The following is a 24,993-nucleotide window of genomic DNA, read 5'->3' as shown; positions in this document are numbered from 1 at the left end:
AAAGAAAATTTTTAAGCCCAATCCAATCAAAATTTCAATTCGTTTCTTCTTTTATTTATTCATTTTCTAACGATGAGTTTTGAATGAAATAATAACACGTAAAACAATGATCATTTCAGGTCACATTACGTTTAACTTTTCTTCTGTTTCTAGACTGTCTACTGATAATGAAAGGAAATAAATCATTATAGGCAGACTAGATTATATAATAGCATACTCACATTATACAATGAAGAGTCAAAGAAACTGGTACACCTACCTAACATCATGTAGCGCCCCCGCAGCACGCAGAAGCGCCGCAACACGACATGGCATGGACTCGACTAATATCTGCTGGAGGGAATTGACACCTTGAATCCTGCAGGGCTGTCCATAAATCGGTAAGAGTACGAAATGGTGGAGACCTCTTCTGAATAGCACGTTGCAAGGCATCCCAGATATGTTCAATACGCAACCGCTACGGTCGCAGGTTCGAATCCTGCCTCGGGCATGGATGTGTGTGATGTCCTTAGGTTAGTTAGGTTTAAGTAGTTCTAAGGTCTAGGGGACTGATGACCACAGATGTTAAGTCCCATAGTGCTCAGAGCCATTTGAACCATATGTTCAATATGTTCATATCTGGGGAGTTCGGTGGCCAGTGGATGTCTCTAAATTCAGAAGAGTGTCCCTGGAGCCACTCTATAGCAATTCTGGACGTGTGGGGTGTCGCATTGTCCTGCTGGAATTGCCCACGTCTGTCAGAAACATGAATGGATTCACGTGATCAGACAGGATGCTTACGTACATGTCTGTCAGAGTCGTATCTAGACGTATGAGTGATCCCATATCACTCCAACTGCACGCGCACCACACAATTACAGAGACTTCACCAGCTTGAATATTCCCCTGCTGATATTCAGGGTCCATGGATTTATGATGTTGTCTCCGTAACCGTACACGTCCATCCGCTCGATGCAATCTGAAACGAGACTCGTCCGACCAGGCAACATGTTTCCAGTCATCAACAGTCCAAATTCGGTATTGCCGGGTCCAGGCGAGGCGTAAAGCTTTGTATCGTACAGCCATCAAGGGTACACGAGTGGGCCTTCGGCTCCGAAGGCCCTTCCGAAAACTGTTGAAGATTTCAATGTTGGGCCATCAACAAGTGTCAGCGTGCGAACCATTCAACGAAAAATCATCGGTACGGGCTATCGGGGTCGAAGGCCCACTCGTGTACACTTTATGACTACACGACACAAAGCTTTACTCCTCGCCTGGGCCCATCAACGCTGAGATTGGTCTGTCGATGATTGCAAGCATGTTGCCTGGTCGGACGAGCCTCATTAAAAATGTATCGAACGGATGGACGTGTACGGGTATGGCGATGACCTCATGAACCCATGGACCGTGCATGTCAGCAGGGGACTGATCAAGTTGGTGGCCGGCCGCTGGTGGCCGAGCGGTTCTGGCGCTACAGTCTGGAACCGCGCGACCGCTACGGTCGCAGGTTCGAATCCTGCCTCGGGCATGGATGTGTGTGTTGTCCTTAGGTTAGTTAGGTTTAAGTAGTTCTAAGTTCTAGGGGACTTATGACCTCAGCAGTTGAGTCCCATAGTGCTCAGAGACATTTGAACCATCAAGTTGGTGGAGGCTCTGTAATTGTATGGAGTGTGTGGAGTTGGAGTGATATGGGACGCCTGATACGACTAGATACTCTGATAGATGACAAGTACGTAAGCATCCTGTCTGATCACCTGTATCCATTCATGTCTATTGTGCATTATTCTGCATTCCGACGGACTTGGGCAAGTCCAGCAGGACAGTGCGACACCCGAAACCTCCAGAATTGCTGCCTAGTGGCTCCAGGAACACACTTATTGAGCATACCTGCGATTCCTTGCAACGTGCTATTCAGAAGAGATCTCCATTCCCTCTCAGTCTTACTTCAGACATTAGTCGAGTCCATGCCACATGTCGTGACATTTCTGTGTGCTCGTAGCGGATCTACACGATATTAGGAAGTTGTACTAGTTTCTTTGGCTCTTTCATGTATATCTGTTGTCGACAAGTTTAACAAAAAAATGGTTCAAATAGCTCTGAGCACTATGGGACTCAACTGCTGAGGTCATTAGTCCCCTAGAACTTAGAACTAGTTAAACCTAACTAACCTAAGGACATCACAAACATCCATGCCCGAGGCAGGATTCGAACCTGCGACCGTAGCGGTCTTGCGGTTCCAGGCTGCAGCGCCTTTAACCGCACGGCCACTTCGGCCGGCGACAAGTTTAACATTATTATCATACATGCCTTTTACCTTGCATACACGAGTATGTTCAAGCGTACGTCATTTCACATAGAATGTCAGTCTATAAAACAAAAATCAAAACATTAAGAACATTTTCAAACACTGAAGTTCAATAAGTTATGCTTACCGAAATTGTAAGAAAACATATACTCCTGGAAATGGAAAAAAGAACACATTGACACCGGTGTGTCAGACCCACCATACTTGCTCCGGACACTGCGAGAGGGCTGTACAAGCAATGATCACACGCACGGCACAGCGGACACACCAGGAACCGCGGTGTTGGCCGTCGAATGGCGCTAGCTGCGCAGCATTTGTGCACCGCCGCCGTCAGTGTCAGCCAGTTTGCCGTGGCATACGGAGCTCCATCGCAGTCTTTAACACTGGTAGCATGCCGCGACAGCGTGGACGTGAACCGTATGTGCAGTTGACGGACTTTGAGCGAGGGCGTATAGTGGGCATGCGGGAGGCCGGGTGGACGTACCGCCGAATTGCTCAACACGTGGGGCGTGAGGTCTCCACAGTACTTCGATGTTGTCGCCAGTGGTCGGCGGAAGGTGCACGTGCCCGTCGACCTGGGACCGGACCGCAGCGACGCACGGATGCACGCCAAGACCGTAAGATCCTACGCAGTGCCGTAGGGGACCGCACCGCCACTTCCCAGCAAATTAGGGACACTGTTGCTCCTGGGGTATCGGCGAGGACCATTCGCAGCCGTCTCCATGAAGCTGGGCTACGGTCCCGCACACCGTTAGGCCGTCTTCCGCTCACGCCCCAACATCGTGCAGCCCGCCTCCAGTGGTGTCGCGACAGGCGTGAATGGAGGGACGAATGGAGACGTGTCGTCTTCAGCGATGAGAGTCGCTTCTGCCTTGGTGCCAATGATGGTCGTATGCGTGTTTGGCGCCGTGCAGGTGAGCGCCACAATCAGGACTGCATACGACCGAGGCACACAGGGCCAACACCCGGCATCATGGTGTGGGGAGCGATCTCCTACACTGGCCGTACACCACTGGTGATCGTCGAGGGGACACTGAATAGTGCACGGTACATCCAAACCGTCATCGAACCCATCGTTCTACCATTCCTAGACCGGCAAGGGAACTTGCTGTTCCAACAGGACAATGCACGTCCGCATGTATCTCGTGCCACCCAACGTGCTCTAGAAGGTGTAAGTCAACTACCCTGGCCAGCAAGATCTCCGGATCTGTCCCCCATTGAGCATGTTTGGGACTGGATGAAGCGTCGTCTCACGCGGTCTGCACGTCCAGCACGAACGCTGGTCCAACTGAGGCGCCAGGTGGAAATGGCATGGCAAGCCGTTCCACAGGACTACATCCAGCATCTCTACGATCGTCTCCATGGGAGAATAGCAGCCTGCATTGCTGCGAAAGGTGGATATACACTGTACTAGTGCCGACATTGTGCATGCTCTGTTGCCTGTGTCTATGTGCCTGTGGTTCTGTCAGTGTAATCATGTGATGTATCTGACCCCAGGAATGTGTCAATAAAGTTTCCCCTTCCTGGGACAATGAATTCACGGTGTTCTTATTTCAATTTCCAGGAGTGTATAACATATCTTCTGTCTGTTTGATCACAATGTTGTTCTGCGCTCTTTTAGCGTGCGAGTGTTTTCTATCTGAGCAAAAATATACGGGCGTCTATCAGTGGACGTTAATATGGAGTACGACTTTACCTTTATGACGACTTGAAATCTGCCGATGACACTATCAGTGAGGTGTCCGCATGTGGAGGGATACCCAGGAGCCGAAAACAGAGTAGGTAGTGAAGTTAGTTGTTGAGCGAAGTCGATGTTCTAAAGCCAGCCTCTGTGGCCGAGCGGTTCTAGGCGCTTCAGTCCGGAACCGCACTGGTGCTATGGTCGCAGGTTCGAATCCTGCCTCGGGCATGGATATGTGTGATGTCTTTAGGTTAGTTAGGTTTCAGTAGTTCTAAGTCTAGGGGACTGATGACCTCAGACGTTAAGTCCCATGGTGCTTAGAGCCATTAGAACCATTTCATGTTCTAAAACATTCCAAACGTGTTTAATTGGGTCCAAGCCGGGACTCTGTGTAGGCCAGCCCACTTCAGGAATATTACTGTCTGCAAATCACTTTCTCACAGTTAACGTTTTATTACATGGTGCATTGTCATACTGATATAATCTCGTCTCCGAACTGTTTCGTCTACTATATGCAGTATACAACATTGTAAAGTGTGTTCATAACACTCCGCATTTAGCGTTTTCTTAAGCACAATAACGGAACCACATCCTAACCACATAAAACGCCTGCTCCGTACTTCACTGTTTGCTCTTCACATGATGGCATGTAACGTTTTCCAGGAATTCACCGAACACAAAGTCACCCACTGGCTTGTCACCAAATCATCCGTCCCGGCTCTCTACTGTGCAGTGCTTCACTCCTTACATAGTCTCAACAGTCGCTTGGGGTTGATTACGGAAATGCGTGGTTTATGAGCAGCTGTTGGACCGTTGTACATCATTTTTTCAACTACCTATGCGTAGTCGTTATACTATCTGGGCCTGTAGTAGCACTTTCAGACTCACGATTGATTTCTTCCGCTGATTTCATACGGTTTTTACCACTATGCTCCGCAATGCTCGACGGTCCCAGTCCGTCAGTACGTGTGTTCTGGCTAGTTTTGGTTTAACTGTGGTTGTTCCTTCGAGTTTCCACTCAACAATCAACATCAGCAATGGTCCACTTGGACAGCTTTATAAGGGTTGTAACATCACTGATGGATTTGTTATCCGAGTGACATCCAAGTTACAAATTATTGAGCTCTCCTGGGCCGCGTGGGGTAGCCGTGCAGCCTATGGTGTTCAACATCTAACCACATGGTTTACGCCGATAGAGGAGAGAGCCATGTGGTTAGATGTTGAACACCATAGGCAACACAATTTTAGAGTTTTTTTATATTTTGACGACTATGTGGAGATGCACCTTGGAAGACGCGGCTGCCACAAGGTAAGTAGGTTCAAATGGTTCAAATGGCTCTGAGCACTATGGGACTTAACTACTGAGGTCATCAGTCCCCTAGAACTTAGAACTACTTAAACCTAACTAACCTAAGGACATCACACACATCCATGCCCGAGGCAGGATTCGAACCTGCGACCGTAGCGGTCACGCGGTTCCAAACTGACGCGCTTAGAACCGCACGGCCACACCGGCCGGCCAAGGTAAGTAGCCACGATGTTTTAATTTTACTATCAATTTTACTGTGCCTGGTACATGTCCTATTTTAGCAAGTTTTAACAGGTTCTTTTACTTTTTATTATTCTGATGATGGAAGCTTGACTTCCGAAACGCGTCAATCTTAGTGTTTTACACTATAAACAAGTGGTTGAGCCGATATATTTTTTTAACATTGGCATTCACAACCACGACCTCTCATCCATTATGGATAAAATCTATGATTTGTCATATTTGAAGAAATTATCTGACAAGTTGAGTTCATGCATTTCCATTGGGTCATAAATCGTACTGTATTTTATTATTTAAACGTAAATGTTTGCTTTAATAGCACCTAAATATATTTCTGCTGGAAGGAAGCAAACAGTGAACGCTTTTGCGTGCCTGTACACGCTGAGAAACGTGTGACGTGACTACTCATCTGAAAAGACTAACAGTCCGTTGTACGATAGAATCCATTTAGTGATTTAGAGCGAAGGACTGTTGTGGTGGAGCATATTAGATGGCAAGGAACGATGACAAGGGTTTGCAGTTCGTGATATGACTAATGCGGGGAGTATTATTCAGGACAAGCACAATGTAGCGTCTCTATTAAGGCCTGCTTTCATAATTCTATTGTGAATCGCGGCCGCTAGAGGACGCGCAGACAATGAGGATACCTGGAGGATGATGAATGTGTTTCGGCGCGGACGCGGACCTTGGGAGCGCAGCAGAACCGCTGCTCCGCCGGCGCGCTTCCTCCTCCCACCGCGGCCAGCTGAGCGCCGATAAGCCGGCCGCGCTGCATAAATCACGGGACGGACTGCGAGCGCTGAGCGCCGAGCGGCCGTAGCTCACGGGGCCCGGCCGATCGCTAACAGACCGCGAGGGGCCGCCGGCCAGCGTGGCGCACCGCGCATGCGCCCGCGCACGCGCTGTCAGCCCTCCACCCGCGGCTGATCGCTGTTGCTCCCTGCTAACAACGCGGCCACCTTCTTCCGATAAGGGCAGCCCGCCCCTGTGTTTACAAACCCTCCACGCACGTCTATCTGTGACAGTATCGCTATTGCTGTTTGTCAGAACTGTTCTCTAGACATTTGCCCTGACTCCCTTCCACACTACAGGACCACTAGAAAGACAAGATACGTGCGCGGTGCGAAATGTAGCAGTCGACCCTGAACAATAAGAAGTGGGAGGTTCTTAGCGTGAGTCCTAACAATTTTGGTCACACGATAAATCACAAAAATTGAAAGGTTCTCCATTCATCTCAGTATCTAGGTATTATAATTACGAACAACTTAAATTGGATCCAATATTGATGGTCTCCGAAAATTCCCATTACAAACATCTACGACTCTTACAAGGGGAGGCCGCCAATTGTGAAATTCAGATTCGATTCATACTGTGCATCATAAAAGCTCATGGCCAGAGGTGTAATGTGGCAAAGCACCAAGATGCACTTCTCAGCCGTTGTCGAGAAAATCGACAGTTAAAAGAAACCGTTGCGGTAAAATACTCTCTACGCTTATAAATTTTCTACAGCGTCGTGGCGCAGCGGTAAGCGCTCGGGTTCGTAATCCGAAGGTCGCCAGATCGAATCTCACACCATGCAACTTTGTTTTATTATTTGCTTTTTTTTGTAATTCAAATATATATATATACTTGAAATAAATCCAATCCATCGTCCACCACCAATTGTCTTCTCCGATTTTTGCCGATATGATACGATACGCGTGGTATGCATTAAACCTGACGAACGATAGAACAATTTTTCAGAATGTCAATCAGGTGTGTTTCCCAACAGATAATTTAAAAAACAACTGTTCTTGTAAAAACGCATCGTGTATCAGATGTGCTCGATGTCGTGCTGTTTTCTGCTTTCCATGTTCCTATGATAACTATCACTCTGGTTCGTGCGATACTCCAGCTACTTCTGGTCACTAATTGTTAATTATGTGCGAGTGTAAACCGAACTTATCAATAAATTGTATCCACTTGAATATTATTTGTGATAATGTGTTTTATTTCAAGTTTTATTTTTCCACGACAAACGACTTTCAACAAGTTATTATATGCATAATTGTTGCAACTGATTGCCGGGAATTATATATAATGTGTGTGTGTGTGTGTGTGTGTGTACATTTGAATTACAATTAAAGAAATAATAAAAAAAAAAGTTGCATGGCGCGAGATTCGATCCGGCGACCTTCGGTTTACGAACCCGAGCGCGTACCGCTGCGCCACGACGCTGTAGAAAACTAATAATCGTAGAGAGTATTTCACCGCAACGGTTTCTTTTAACTGTCGATTTTCTCGACAACGGCTGAGAAGTGCATCTTGGTGCTTTGCCACATTACACCTCTGGCCATGAGCTTTTATGATGCACAGTATGAATCGAATCTGAATTTCACAATTGGCGGCCTCCCCTTGTTAGAGGGGACTGAGTGCATAATATACTGAATAGGAACCACCGTCCAGAAACATACCGTTTCCGTGCTTCAGCCGTTTGACAGCATGTTTGCTAGGTAGGCCTGTAGCAGGGTAGTCATGATGGGGAATGCTTACATCATACTGCCTGATGTCATTTGATGTCCTTCCTACCTGTCTCCTGGCAACGGCCTTGCCGCAGTGGATACACGGTTCCCGTCACGTCACCGAAGTGAGGCTCTGCCGGGCGTGGCCGGCACTTGGATGGGTGACCATTCGGGCCGCCATGTGCTGTTGCCATTTTTCAGGGTGCACTCAGCCTCGTGATGCCAATTGAGGAGCTCCTCGACCTAATAGTAGCGGCTCTGATCAAAGAACATCACCATAACGACCGGTAGAGCGGACTGCTGACCACACGCCCCTCGTATCCGCATTCTCAGTTGAGGATCACACGGCGGTCAGATGGTCCTGATGGACCACTTGTGGCCTGAAGAGGCTGTGCTACCTCTCACCTACTTCCAGCCTCATTCGTCTGTCTGTGAATGTTAGAGGTGGTGTGGATTGTTCGAGGTCGTATGGGTATAAAATGTTCAAATGTGTGTGAAGTCTTATGGGACTTAACTGCTAAGGTCATCAGTCCCTAAGCTTACACACTACTTAACCTAAATTATCCTAAGGACGAACACACACACACACACACACACACACACACATGCCCGGGGGAGGACTCGAACCTCCGCCGAGACCAGCCGCACAGTCCATGACTGCAGCGCTCAGACCGCTCGGCTAATCCCGCGCGGCGTATGGATATAATTGTTGGTCATCCACAACATACCAGATGGTGCTGGGAGCAACATCCATTGCACGCGCTATTGCTCGTGTACTCGTTGACAGGTTCTCTCCTACGTGATGCAGTATGGTCTCTGCTAATTCAGGAGTGCTACTTCTCCCTGGAGCTCCAAAGTCACAACTGTTGGAGGCGAACGTAACCTTTTCTCGAAACAGTTGCGTAACTGTGGCGAAAAGCGGCATGTTGTGCACAACGATATTGATAAAGGCGTCGAGAATCTCTTCCATTACCATGAGTTTCGCTGTACAGAAGGATCATGTCCGCGTATTTTGCAAATGTGTACTCAACCATGCTGTTATAGGACTCTCAGATACTTGATTGAGGCTCGAATCAGGTCAGAGGGGTCGGACAAATGACATCAGTTAATCCGACGTAAGCACCCTGGACCCCTACCAAACATGTTTTCAAACGGCTTCCGAACATGGGTTCCCGGAACCGCGCTGCTGCTACGGTGGCAAGTTCGAATCCCGCCTTGGGCATGGATGTGTGTGATGTCCTTAGGTTAGTTAGGTTTAAGTACCAGGGCGGTTCAGAAAGTAACCTCCGATTGGTCACAGTGCGGGTTGTGGGGGGAGTAGCGACGCCATCTGTGCGTTCACGCACTCAACAGGTCAGTCGGCATCAAGCCGTGGTCGAGTGAACGTCGCACCTGCGCTAGTTTAGTTTTTGTGGCAGTTTGAAATGTGTGCTGCAATAGAAAACCCCGCCAAATGTGAAGTGCGTGCTGTCATAAGGTTTTTTACAGCCAAAGGATATTCTGCAGCAGCTATTCATCGTGAGCTTTGTGCCGTGTACGGACCAAGAGTTATGAGTGAAGGAGTTGTCCGTGAATGGGTACGTTTATTTAAAAGTGGACGAGAAAACGTTCATGATGAAGAGAGGAGTGGTAGACCATCATTGGTGACTGACGAACTCGTTCAGACAGTTGATGCAAAAGTTCGTGAAAATCGACGTTTCTCAATGTCGGAGTTGTCTACTGGTTTTCCACAGATTTCTAAGACTCTCTTGTACGAGATAGTGACAGCAAGATTGGGTTACCGTAAGTTCTGTGCACGATGGGTGCCCAAAATTCTTACCGACCACCACAAAACTCAAAGAATGGCCTCTGCATTAGACTTTCTGTCACGTTATGAGGACGAAGGAGAACCATTGTTAAACAGAATCGTGACCGGTGACGAAACCTGGATTAAGTACGTGAACCCTGAGACAAAAGAACAATCAAAGATGTGGGCACATTCAAATTCGCCTACCAAACCAAGAAAAGCCTCGCAAGATTTTTCTGCCAGAAAACTGATGGCAACGGTGTTTTGGGATGCCAAAGGGGTGTTGTTGGTTGAATTCATGGAACGTGGTACGACCATTAATCAAGACGTGTACTGTGAAACAATAAAAAAGTTACGACGGGCTATACAGAACAAACGCCGTGGTATGCTGACTTCCGGTATCGTTTTTTTGCACGATAACGCCCGTCCTTACTCTGCTCGCAGAACAACGGCCCTTCTTGAGTCCTTCAAGTGGGACGTTATCAACCATCCACCTTACAGCCCAGACCTGGCGCAAAGTGATTATCACCTCTTCATGCATTTGAAGAAATGGCTCGGGTCACAGCGGTTTGATGACGACGAAGAGCTCAAAGATGCGGTCACAGGCTGGATCCAGGCACAAGCGGGTGATTTTTATGCAGAAGGAATTTCAAAGCTTGTGAAGAGATACGATAAGTGCCTCAATCGCTATGGAGACTATGTAGAAAAATAGTGCAAAGATGTAGTTGTAAGATGTATATATTAAAATATTTTTATTTAACCTTGGTGTATTTTTTTAAATCAACCGGAGGTTACTTTCTGAACGGCCCTCGTAGTTCTACGCTCTAGGGGACAGAAGTTAAGTCCCATAGTGCTCACAGCGATTTGAACCATTTTTCATTTTATAATAACTCTTCAGACGCTTACGTTTATTCATTCCTATTTTGGGAGAGAGAGAGAGAGAGAGAGAGAGAGAGAAAGAGAAAGAGAAAAAGAGAGAGAGCTGCAGAATCAATACGTCCGTGATATTGACATTATTATTTTCTCATATTATTTACTATTTTCAGCGTAGAGTAACGTGTGTTCTCGAACAAGATTTAAAAACACTTTTGACAGATGTGTCCACCTGCCCTCTTCTCTTTCCTCGTCTTCAGCACCCTGAGGATAGGTGGTGTCTGGTTGTCACTCCGCTGTACAGTACTTCACGCTCAGTAGTAGGCGGCTGTAGTGGAGCGGACCGAGTAGCAAAAAACTGCTGCACGCCAAAGTTTAAAACCCCATTGTCAGAATGCCGTAACTGCACGCTGTTATAATTATGGCCCGAATACATCTGCGAGTTCGATTGTTGGGGCTGGTATCTTTTACGTGGGATTTTTTCTTCTTAAAGTACGAGGTCAAGTTGGTGATGTTTCTTAGTCAGGGCAGCACTTGGACCCAAGGCACTCAGTTACTCGTTGAATTTATGTCAGACTCTGTCTCCCACTACATCACGCCCTAGTACCATGGAAATTACTCCCTGATGTCTTATTACAAGTCCTACCATCAGGTCCCTTGTTACTGTCAATGTTTTCCATGCGTTCCTTTCTTCATCGGTTCTGCAGAGAACCGCCTCTTTCCTTATCTTACCAATCCACTCAATTTTCAACATTATTCTGTAGCACCACATCTTAAACGCTTCCAGTCTCTTATTTCCCGATTTCCCACAGGCCATGATTCACTGCTTTACAATGCCGCGCACCAAACGTACATTCTCAGAAATTTCTTCCTCAGATCAAGGTCAAAGTTTCGTACTAACGGACTTCACTTAGTCAGGAATCGCATGCACTGAGAATAGAAATGTCATCAGCGAATCTTATCACCGAACTCTTTCATCTGAATTTTAATCCACTTCTTTATTTCCATTTATGCGTCTTCGATGTACAGGTTGGTCAGTAATGGAGAGAGACTGCGTACCTGTCTCCACAGCCTTTCTAACCCGAGAACTTGGCTTTTGCCATTCTTATTCTTCCCTCTACGTTCTTGTGCACATTGTATATAGTCCTTATTTTGCTATGACTTAAACTTGTTTTCCTGAGATTTTCGAACATCTCCCATCATTTTACATACTCTTACGCTTTTACTTGGTCAACCAATTCAAAGGACGTGTCTTTATTTCCATTGGTCTTGTTTCTATTATCAATCATATCCGCTGCCCTTACCCTTCTGAAAGACGAACTGGTCGTCCTCGAAGAGATCCTCAGTTTTCTTTTCCATTCATCTGCATATTATTCTAGTCAGCAACTTGGATGCGTGATTTGTTACGTTTACATTTTTTTTTTCTTTTGCTCCAGGATGTCTTCTCTGCAATACAAACGTCGACTCGACGAAAACAACTACGGCTTCGTCTTGGCAGAAAGAGGGTTCATTCCACCTCACTCTCGTAAAGTGAAACATTTAATACACATTTACTGGCCATTAAAATTGCTACACCACGAAACTGACGTGCTACAGACGCGAAATTTAACCGACAGGAAGAAGATGCTGTGATATGCAAATGATTAGCTTTTCAGGGCATTCACACAAGGTTGGCACCGGTGGCGACACCTACAACGCGCTGACATGAGGAAAGTTGCCAACCGATTTCTCATACACAAACAGCAGTTGACCGGGGTTGCCTGGTGAAAAGTAGTTGTGATGCCTCGTGTAAGGAGGAGAAATGCGTACCATCACGTTTCTGACTCTGATATAGGTCGTATTGTAGCCTATCCCGATTGCGGTTTATCGTATCGCGACATTGCTGCTCGCGGTGGTCGAGATCCAATGACTGTTAGCAGAATATGGAATCGGTGGGTTCAGGAGGGTAATACGCAACGCCGTGCTGGATCCCAACGGCCTCGTATCACTATCAGTCGAGATGACAGGCATCCTATCTGCATGGCTGTAACGGATCGTGCAGCCACGTCTCGATCCCTGAGTCAACAGATGGGGACGTTTGCAAGACAACAACCATCTGCACGAACAGTTCGACGACGTTTGCAGCAGCATGGACCATCAGCTGGGAGACCATGGCTGTGGTTACCGTTGACACTGCATCGCAGACAGGAATGCCTGCGATGGTGTACTCAACGACGAACCTGGGTGCACGAATGGCAAAACATCATTTTTTCGGATGAATCTCGGTTCTGTTTACAGCATCATGATGGTCGCATCCGTGTTTGGCGACATCGCAGTGAACGCTCATTGGAAGGGTGTATTCGTCGTCGCCATACTGGCGTATCACCCGGCGTGATGGTGTGGGGTGCCATTGATTACACGTCTCGGTCACCTCTTGTTCGCATTGACGGCACTTTGAACAGTGAACGTTACATTTCAAGTGTGTTACGACCCGTGGTTCTACCCTTCATTCGATCCCTGCGAAACCCTACATTTCAGCAGGATAATGCACGACCGCATGTTGCAGGTCCTGTACGGGCCTTTCTGGATACAGAAAATGTTCGACTGCTGCCCTGGCCAGCACAGTCTCCAGATCTGTCACCCACTGAAAACGTCTGGTCAATGGTGGCCGAGCAACTGGCTAGTCACAATAAGCCAGTCACTACTCTTGATGAACTGTGGTATCGTGTTGAAGCTGCATGGGCAGCTGTGCCAGAACACGCCATCCAAGCTCTGTTTGACTCAATGCCCAGGCGTATCAAGGCCGTTATTACGGCCAGAGGTGGTTGTTCTGGGTACTGATTTCTCAGGATCTATGCACCCAAATTGCGTGAAAATGTAATCACATGTCAGTTCTAGTTTAATATATTTGTTCAATGAATACCCGTTTATCATCTGCATTTCTTCTTGGTGTAGCAATTTTAATCGCTAGTAGTGTATTTCTTGAAATTGTAAAACAATAACTGTTTGCTGTTTTCATAAGTAATGAAAAATATTCAACGTAACAAAAGTAATTTTAACACAAGTCGAAGGGCGCGTTCGTGGTTTTTCCCGCTTTTTCCGTAGAACCTAAACCGAAAGGGGGGAGGGAAGTTAAAATGTATCTGCCACGAAGAAGAAATACGACCTGACGATGTATAAATTATGTCGACAGAGATCAACAACGCAAAAGGAATACCTAAAAATAAAATATCGGTAAAATAGAGTACAAAAAAAGACGCATATTTTCAAAATCAGTGTAATCGAAAAAATGTTCACATGAATGAAAAATTAATAACCATGTTCTCACGTCAGGAAAAATGAAGAAGTTACCCATAAAGCAAAAAGATAGTTTAAACTTCGCCAAAATAATAATCCTTTCAAAAAACTAAAGAATTATAACAGAATCAAATCAGCCTTTTTTGTTGTGCAAACAAAGTCTTTCGCCGTTATGTAACGTATATCCTATGAAATATTAGAAAAATTATATAATCTCAGACCGACACTAGAGGCAATGCAAAGTGCTAGAAAATTGGCATTAACTCCGGTGTTGGTCAGAGTTTACGTAACGATATAAAGGAATTGATGACGCGGAATACGAATCCCTGCCTATAATGACATTACTCGCTGGTCTCTAAAGAATTACATGTAATTAATTACGGCCATTGCAAAATCCAACTCTCTCTTAGTTAGTGTAAGAGTACAGTTGTCTTAATGCAAAAGTATCTGTAAGATGTCCGGTAATAAAAATGGTTGAGTGTTAAAGTACGACATCGTGTAACGCTTTCTCTTTGTATTCTTTCCAGTTCAAAAAATATGTTAATTGAGGAAACTGACGATAGTTACTAAGAGTTGACAGTAAAATGAGAAATAATCCGTACATATTATCCAAATGGATGCATGTGTGTCTTACATTTCCTCCTAAACCACTCTATCAATTTCAACCAAACTTGGTACACATATCCCTTACTGTCGGGATAGAATTGCTGTTGGAGTAAGAACCACCTACCTATCAAAGAGGTGGGGTGGCAGTCAAAAACCACCATAGACAAAGACGTGCAAGGACGTCGACAACGACGTCATTAAAGACAGAGGGCAAGCCTGAATTATGGAATTATGGGGCAGGAAATCGGCCCTGCTCTTTCAAAGGACCCATCCCCACATTTGCCTAAGGCAATTAAGGGAAACCAAGGAAAACGCATATCAGGAAGGCCAAACGCCGGTTTGAAACATCGTCCTCCTAAAAGCGAGTTCAGTGTACTAACCACTGCACCACTTCGCTCTGTCACGATCCATACTTGAATTATCTAGTGTTTGATATTGAGAGCATGGAGTGACTTGTAACAAGTTTTACACGTAATTTCAAACTTTTATGAAATTTTATCCCGCTGACAACCTATCAAAGAGGTGAAAGCAAAATAGTTTATGACAAACTACATTTTCGGTATTCATGCAGTGAAACTGCCACATGAGCATGACAATTTAATTTATTACTTCTTTAGTACCAACAGTATTCGCTACACATTCTGCACCCAATATTCATATACACCACTGAGAGTGCCAGGAAAATTATATCATTATACGATACTACAGTAGTTCAGATGATATGACATCATGAACACATGACACGCGTGGTAAACTGCGGCATAAAGCAAAACGTTTCAATTTATTACTTCGTTGCTACTAATTCTATACGCAATGATTTTCGCAGACAGTATCCACGTATGTCGCTGAATTTATCTGTTCAATTATATCTTTGTATAGGCTATAGCTCAGGAGATACGACGTCATAAACACTGAGCTGCGTGACGAAGAAAATACAGAGCAAAATTAGCTGGAGATGGAGGTGAAATCAGTGTACAACTACTGTGAAATATGTTAAACAAGCGTGAAATATATTTGAAATATGCGTACATGGGCAAAGCCACGTGTAAGAAGACGTTGCTAAAACTCTAGAACGTTTTCACCCAAATAAGGCACACATGTTAGTTACGATCTAGAAAGAAATGCTATGTGGCAAGCACCGCCGACCTATTTTGGCGAGCGTGATAACATGGAGAGAGAAGGGGAGATGGTCAAAAAGTGTGGGGCAGGAGTAGATAGACACAAATAAGAGAGTGAAGGAGAGGGGCAAAAGAAAGGAGGAGATGGACAAAGATAGAGGGAGGAAGAGACGGGCAGAGAGAGGGGGAAGGACGCAAAGGGCAGAGAAAGGGAAAAGGAGAAGATGGACAGACAGGGTTGAGAGCAAGAAATGGACAGAGAAAGGAAAGAGGAGGAGAGGAACAGGGAGAGAAGGTGGATGAAATGGGCAGAGAGGAGGGAGGGGGTGAGGAAAGGAGGAGTTGGTATAACAGAAGATTTGAATAAATGCATACCCGAAATCGCCGGGCAGGCGAGTGTAATATCAGTTCTTTCGTCAGTTTCTGATTCGAGTATACACGGTGTTACGAAACTATTCGTTCAAATTAATACTGGAGGTAGAAAACATCGAATCAAATGTTTCGACAAGGAAATATTATGGACTCTGAAGTTAACTTGTAATGCTACGGAACACTTTGTTACTGGTGCAGGCGTGAGCCGTTGTGTCGGTGTCGCTGACTGGGAATGTGTACTGACATTGGAAACTGCTCTACGTATGGATGGCTGGCTATACTGATTGGATGTACCTCTAAATGGTAGACAAAGGCTTTGCTTCCGGTGGCATGGGGCGCCAGCGCATTTCAGCACTTACGTGAAGAATCATCTGAGAGTCGCTTTCGGGAAATCGACGATCGGCCGAGTTAGCTCAGTGACCTGGTCACCCGAGCTACCGGTGTATGAAGCCGTTGCGGAAGTAGATGAAAACCTCGTCGCTAGAATTATAGTCGCTGCTTGTACCATTGCGGATATGCTAGGAATCTTCCAACAGACACAACAATCAACGATCCAACGATGTACCGCGTGCCTGCTGGCAAAAGATTATGCATTCGAGCAGTTCCTGTGAACGCAGCTGCTGCAATTAGCTTGATGAACTACAGTCTGTGTAAATCGTCCACTGCATCAGAAATTGCCGTCAGGGACCATATGTACCAAAGCTAAACATATTTGATTTGATATATGAAGTTGGTATCTGTTCTTCCGGACATTGGTGACCTTGCAGCTCTCGAAGAATGAAATTACAATGAAATCCAGACATTTAGCTTCTTACAGGCGTTGATAAATTCCAACAGGGACAGTTGAAAATGTGTGCGCTGACCGGTACTCAAACCCGGGATCTCCTGCTTACAGGGCAGGCGCCCAATCCGTCTGAGCCACCGAGGACACAGAGGATAGTGCGACTGCAGGGAATTATCTCTGGCACGCTCCCCATGAGACCCACACTTCCAACTTACTGTCCACACACTACATTTGTAGTACTCATTACTCGCGGCAGTCAATTTACCATTTCCCGTAAGAGTTTGAACAATGTGAGTGCCTCTGCACTAAAGAAGATCATTGCCCAGTAACCCATATCTACAGGAAGATGGTATGTGTTCTGCTCTTTCGGACAAGATTTGTTCTTAAATGTTCCCTATAAGCAGAAGAAACTACAGTGACCACATGATCAAAATAATATATGATATGAATATGGTACATGTTCGGAAATGTCCGAAAGACCAGATATAATCTTCATATAGATAAGGCTTACCGGCCAATGATCTTCAGTGCGGATGCACTCACATTGCCTGAATACTTACGGGAATCGGTAGACTGACTGCCGCGAGTAATGAGTATAGTGGGCAGGGGCACTACAAATGTAGTGTGTGGACAGTAAGTTGGAAATGTGGCTCTCTCGGGGAGCGTGCAAGAGATAAATCCCCGCAGTCGCCCTGTCTTCTGTGTCCTTGGTATTTCAGACGGACAGAGCTTCTGCCATGTAAGCAGAAGGTTCCGGGTTCGAGTCCCGGTCGGGGCACATATTTTCAACTGCCCACGTTGATATTTATCAACGCTTGCAAGCAGCTAAAGGTCTGGATTTCATTGTAATTTCATATTTATTTTGATGTTCCCTACCTCCAGGATTACATTTGAAGGATTAGTTTCGGGATACTCTGTATACTGTCGCAATAAGTAGAGATCGGAGAATGAATGTAATGGCTTTTCCAACAATTCATAGAACAAATTCCTTAATCCTACCGTGAAAGCACTTTTATGGGCAGGTACATGCTACTGAACAGAAATGTATTCGTTCTATCACAGTTTAGGCCGCATCACATCTATACATTCATCCAGTCAGATCTGGAGACTTATGCTGTACTCGCAGGTTCCACTCTAAGACAAAAAAAGGAATAAAGAGAAAGAAAACAGACGACGCACCACGAAGAAAATATTCGAAAGAGACGGAAATCGGTATATATCATGTAATTTTAAGACGAACAAATGATTACAATTTCAGAAAAAATTGGATGATTTATTCAAGAGAAAGAGCTCCACAAACTGAGCAAACAGTAAAGCGTTCATCCACCTCTGGCCCTTACACAAGTAGTTGGCAGTGATTAATAGAGAAGTTAGATGTCGTTCTGAGGGATATCGTGCAAAATTCTTCCCAATTGGCGATTTAGACGTCAAAATCCCGAGCTGGTTTGAGGGTCCTGCCCATAATGCTCCAACCTTTCTCAGATGAGGAGAGAAATGGCTCTGAGCACTATGGGACTTAACATCTGAGGTCATCAGTCCCCTAGAACTTAGAACTACTTAAACCTAACTAACCTAAGGACATCACACACATCCATGCCCGAGGCAGGATTCGAACCTGCGACCGTAGCAGTCGCGCGGTTCCGGACTGCAGCGCCTAGAACCACGTGGCCACCGCGGTCGGCGATGAGGAGAGATTCGGCGATCTTGTTGGCTAAGGTAGGGTTTGGCAAACCAGAATACAAGCAGGAGAAACTCTTGCGTCGGGCGGGGGGGGGGGGGGGGGGGGCGGCCATTGTCATGCAGAAATGCAAGCCCAGGATGGCTTGCCATGAAGGGCCACGAAGCAGGGCGTAGAATATCATCGACGTACCACTGTGCTGTTAGGGTACCGCCGATGTCAGCAAAAGGGGTCCTGCTATGAAATGAAATGGTACCCCAGACCATCACTCCTGGTTCTGTGGTCTTATGGTGGCCGACAGTCAGGCTGGTATCCCACCGCTCTCTGGGGTGTCTCCAGACACGTCTTCGCTGGGTATCGGGGCTCAGCTCGAAATGAGGCTAATCAATAAAGACAATTGTACTACAGGCCTAAGAAGGATCTCCCTCCAATTCAAACTGGTCAAATGGCTCTAAGCACTATGGGACTTTAACATCTGAGGTCATCAGTCCCCTAGACTTACAACTACTTAAACCTAACTAACGTAAGGACATCAAACACGTCCATGCCCGAGGCAGGATTCGAACCTGCGACCGTAGCAGCAACACGGTTGCGGACTGAAGCGCCTAGAACCGCTCGATCACAGGGGCCGGCTCGCTCCAATTGAGAACGTTTGGGGAATCATAGGCACGGCCCTCCAGCCAGCTCGGTATTTTGACGATGTGACGTGCCAAGTGGACAGAATTTGGCACGACATCCCTCAGGAGGACATCTAACAATTCTATCAATCAGTGCTAAGCTCAAGAACTGTTTGCGTTACGGCCAGAGGTGGACATGCGCGTCATTGACTTGCTCAGTTGGTGAATACCTTTCTCTTGAATAAATTATCCAACTTTTCTGAAATTGTAATTATTAATTTGTCTGTTCATGTACGTTATATCTATCGATTTCCGTCGCATTCGAATAATTGCTTCGTGGAGCATCTTTCTTTTTGCCTGGTGTACTATTGCAGGTAATTAACGACGCAGAGAGTGAGACTCAGTCCAACGTAATGAACAGTACTATCGTGAAACTTTAGTTAGTAAGAGAGAGTTGCGATCACATCACGCACAGTACAAGCACGGGAACGGCAGTACTTGAGATGGAAGTGCCCCAGTAAGTACGTTTGAACGGCCGTGTAAGCCCGTCTGCTGCGCAGTAACTGCAGCCAGAGCACGGCACAGCACGAGCCCCGTCCCACCTTGCAGCTCGTTGCGGAACGCCGGCGGAAAAAAGTGAAACCAAGTTTTTATTGTGTTACGCGTGCTTAATTGCGCGTACGTGGAATCGAGTGCAAGGTTGCGGGCCGCGTCCTTGGACCGCCTGCGGCAGAACAATGATTTCCCGCCATTGTGGCGCTGTTACCGAAACATCCTCGGCGTTTCTCACGGATCTCGTTAGCGCGGGGCCGGCCTTGATCTGCTTGCCGCGGCGCGGCGCGGCGCTGCACAGCGCTACCCCCACCCCTCTCCACCGCACACCGCTCACAGAGCGCCCTCCTTGTCGGAGGCAGCAACTGCACCGCACAGGTGGGTGAACCCCTGACATGTTTCCCAAACACACAACAGCGCACTTGCGTCTTCATGATGTCGCCTCTGCATAACCCAAATTCACTGTTAGTAACTTCGCTCTGAAATTGCAACTGTTTGTTCTTCAGAGTATTGCAGTCATTTTTGCTTAGTCGTGGTGAGAGTGGCACGTTGCCACAGCGGTACATTGCAACATCTGCATTTTTTCATGACGTTTCCTATCAGGTGCTGGCATTTTGGGAGACACCTTCAACTGCGTTGTATCTTCAGTGTGATGGTTGGATTTGGCGCTTCACAGGTGATATGTACAGTGTGTAAACTTTTAGATGGCAGACCTCTCCCTAGTCCTGAATCGGTAGAAGTCGGTAAACGTCGGGAGGCTTCGGTAGGCACGCAGTTGCGACTGCTGCCAACATTCCGTAGCTGACTGTGTTGTACAAGGTAGCCATTGTCGTCTGCTTCGTTATTGTTTTGCGCTGTACTGTTCTGCGTGTTTTTATCGTGCAGTTGTGCTAAACGTTATCAAATTAATGAAGAGGCAGTTGCTGGCCCATCTCGGGAGTCGCCAACAACCCCTACCGGTAGGCCTACGGTTAGAAGGAAACCAGTATTACGTAGCGATGCTCGCAAAATTATATTGCGTGTGATTGAATGCTGCGAAAGGGAAAGGGAGCAGAAAAAATTGCTTCCATTGCTCTTTTCGGGCGTTCGGAGAACAACTCACCAAAGTTTCATTGCAATCGGATGAATAGTTTGTGAGCGCATAGTAGAGAAACATACATACATTCATTTTTATATATATAGATTTTAATATACTTGACAATTTCAGTTTCGTTTATGAACAACATTTAAAGCGAGTTTTACTTCCAAGCCTTTCGTCTGCTTTCGTGTAAGCATGACGCGCAATTTGTAGTGCCAGCACTGCAACTGGTAGGCGGGCCTTGTTCCCCCCCCCCCCCCCCCCCAACAGTTCCACTCACCTCGCCAGCCAATGCTTGCTTCCTCCTCTCCCCGCACTCCCCTAACAATTCTGCCGTCTTACAGTTAACACACTGTAGTTCCAATTTGTAGTTTAACAATGTAATAACTGACTTTGGTTTAAAGTGATTGTCGGGTACGAACTGGGCACATTGCAACGCACCCTGTTCTTGGTTCGGTAGACTTTTTATGTTTGCTGGATAATGCAATGCTTTTATTTTCCTTCTTCGTGTATTTTACGTTGACTCAGTCTAAAGTTTTACTTTCAGATAAACAAAAAGCGTCGTTACACACGCAAAGTAAAAGGTTCGACACCTTTAGATGTGATGCAGAGAGCAGCCACTTTGGTTCTCAAGTATGTAGGAAATGGCGATCATTCCATTTGAAAAATTGTAAAAGAGTTTAATATTTGTTTCTGTAACCTACACCGATTCTTTAAAAAAATAAAAAAAGGAAACACACCGATAATTTAGTTGTGAATACTGTAAACACATGAAAATATTTTCAAATAGTCAGTAAATAATATTCAGGAATTACATCGTGAGCTACAGCGTAATTATGCTCAAGTTGGCCAAAGAGGAAATACGAAAAATGTGGTACCTTCGTGCAAAATACTTTAGCTTAAAAACGCCATAATCTTGGACACAGCCGGCCGCTGTGGCCGAGCAGTTCTATGCCCTTCAGTCCGGAACCGCGCTGCTGCTCCGGTCGCAGGTTCGAGTCCTGCCTCGGTCATGGTGTGTGTGATGTCCTTAGGTTAGTTAGGTTTAAGTAGTTCTAAGTCTAGGGGACTGATGACCTCAGATGTTCCATGGTGCTTAGAGCACTTTTTTTCTTTTTTTTTGACACAAAAGGAAACACCTGGAGTCGACTGGCTTTCAGGAATTTTGGAGAGGAATAATGATCATCCGATCAGAGAAACCGAAAGCACAAGTCTGGGCACAATGACAGCATTCAATAAAAAAAAAATGTTTTGGTAGTTTTCCAAAGGGTAGGTGATGTTTATTCGCATCATCCTCTTCTCCCCTCTAGAATCTTGATTGTGGACGAAACGAGTGCAGCTACAGTGTTACAGCCAAACAGGATAATTGTGTAGAAAGGTTGAAACAAGTTGGAATTGTGAGCTCTGGTGAACGGTGTAACCATGGTAACAGTAGCAGCTGCAGTATATACTCAAGGGACTTTCAGTTCATCCATGATAATTTTTCCAAAGACAAATTTTAAGGATCATTCAATCCGTGACGGGTCCACCGGATGCATCGGTGCTGCCACAGGTTCTGGATGGATGGTGAAGCAATCTTCTACAACATTTCTCGATATTTTTATTGGAGAAACCAGGCGAACAAAAGAAGATCCTGTCCTACTGCTGCTGGACAACCATTCTTCCCACCTCAGCATAGAAGTTCTTAATAAAAGTAAGAGCAACGGTGCGATGCTTCTGTAGTTTTGTCCCAACCGTTCTCACAGATTACAGTCCCTAGGTTTAAGCATTTACAGCATTTTCAAGAAGATGTGCAGCAGGAGAATCGACGCCTGGTTGAAAGCAATTCCAGAAATGACACTAACAATTTATGATTTGACTTCAATTATAATTATAGGACTTCTCACCACTATCATACCACTAAATATCACTTACTGATTCTCAGCAACAGGCACATTCCCATTCGACCTGTCAAATTCCAGGAAAGTGAATATCTTGCATCTTTTGGGGCTGATAGACCTGTTTCAGAAGAAAACCGTTCAACTGATAAACGCTTTTTCCCTGTCCACAATCGCTCTTTCCCTAAAGCTGGACCCATCAAAGAGTTCCACCTTGAAAGAAAGAAAAGGAAGTGTGCTACCTTAACAGACACACTTGAAAACCAGGCTCTAGAAAAAGAAAGAGAAGAGAAAAATTACAGGAAGGCGCCGAAGAATGGAAGGAAAAAATGCAAAGTAGGAAGGAACAACTAGCAGCAAAAGAAAATTGGAATTCCATCCATCTTTCGAAGAAGAAGAAGAAAATTATTGTTTGGTCTGTCGTGATGTTTATAGAAAGGAAGAGGAATGTGTACAGAGTACTAAATGCAGATTATGATCTCACTGGTCTAGTACGAATAATGACCCGTTCTCCATGCGCACAGACCGTGGACACAATGAAAATACTTCTGACATGTCAGACATTACAAGCTGAGTAGGCTATTTTCAGTGAAATTTTGATAAGTCTCAACGTGCCCCGTTGGTGGGGTAAATTGAAACACGTGTCAACCTATCTTCCATATTTTATTGTAACCATTCCAATGGCTGAGTAGGACATTTCATTTGTTATTTCTACGTTGAAAAATATGTGATTGCTCAATATCATTTTCAAATTTAACTGGTTTTAAGTAAAGAAATAATGAAATACTGATTTTAGTTACGAAGTGCCACTCCCTCCCCTACGTTTATTCCAAGTTCTATGGATCGTAATGTTGTGGTCTCTCTCTCTCTACGATGTGGAACCGGGTCGGTTTGATAATTGAACTACAACTTGTCAGTGGAAAATACTCGAAGATGCTTCTCATTTACATTGTTAAGCTTCCTTTCCACTTTTTTTTTGTTACATATGGTGACTTGTAGTTAACGACGTTCAATCTCTCTAAGACACAAATACAAACTACCAGACACTCACTCACACACACACACACACACACACACACAAATACACATGTTTATTCTTAATGTCTCCTGGTATATTCCCTTTAGCTGTATTTACTGTTTAATTCAAACCAGCCCCTGCCACCCCTACATCTCAATGTTTACGACATTTTACATCCAGAAGTAACTGTAGTACAATGATATAATTCTGTAGGCAGGGCAGAGCCGGCCAAAGTGGCCGGCCTAAGGTATTCCTATTTTGAAGCTGAGTAGCAATAGCAGTAAAGGCACAGAAATGATTGGCTCCAATCTACAACTTTTGAAGTATAATATCAAACAGTTTAAACTCTTCAGGTTCAAGTTAAGTATTTTGAACAATTAAAATGGCCACTTAGGTTTAAATTCAAAAATTAGAAATACAGAACTGTTTTAACAAAGAACTAAAAATATTTTATGTTGAAACATGATTTGAATTAAACTTTTCACAAATAAAAGTCAAACCGTGTTCCTTAAGTCCTGTACAGAGTTCGCGAGCTCTGAGGGAGCACACATGGCTCTCAATCCACTGCTTTTCTGGCCTTGAATTTTAAAAATTTTCTTCGTAGTACATGCACTCTTCTTTCGGTCGCTGCTATTACGTCACGTCCACCCCACACACCCCACACCCCACGTCACACTTCCACCGCCGCTGCTGAAAGTGGGAAGGAGCCACCGCCGAAATTGCCACTTTGCACTTTGCACACGCAAGCTGTATACACTTCGATAGCAGAAATAAGATTATGGAGCCAACATAATTTAATTAAAAAATTTGAGTGACATTGCTTCTCCACAATAAATAGACAAACTGACCACTAACATGCGATTTCAGTCTTTCTCGGCGTATTCCACAGATGAATTCTTCTCGGATTATCAGCCGAGTGGTGGCGTCGTCTTGTCGCAACGTCTCAATGAGTTCGTACCCATCATCTTCTGGCCAGAAGAGGGTGGGTACGAAACTCATTAAAACGTTGGGACAAGACGACACTACCACTCGACGAATAACCCGAGAAGAATTCATCAAACTGACCACTTGTTTTTCCATTAGGATAACTAAATAGCTTTGATTTCATGGGGTGACTGGTCCCTCCAAAGAGAATACGTTAAGGCATTCCCCCGCCACAGCAGCACCTTTTAGCCACCAGAAGCCCAATAGCCACTTTGCCGCCATGGCTAAATTGCTGGCTCTCCACTAAGTTCACTGGCATATGCGCACATAGTCTTACAAGTATACCTAACCAAGGAATATACTTAGGTTTTGATTGGCTTCGAATGCAATTTAATGTAGAGAAAATTAAGAGATGTATA

This window comes from Schistocerca nitens, chromosome 4, assembly GCF_023898315.1.
Source record: "Schistocerca nitens isolate TAMUIC-IGC-003100 chromosome 4, iqSchNite1.1, whole genome shotgun sequence".
Classification (NCBI taxonomy): domain Eukaryota; kingdom Metazoa; phylum Arthropoda; class Insecta; order Orthoptera; family Acrididae; genus Schistocerca; species Schistocerca nitens.
Note: the sequence above shows the minus strand (reverse complement) of the source record.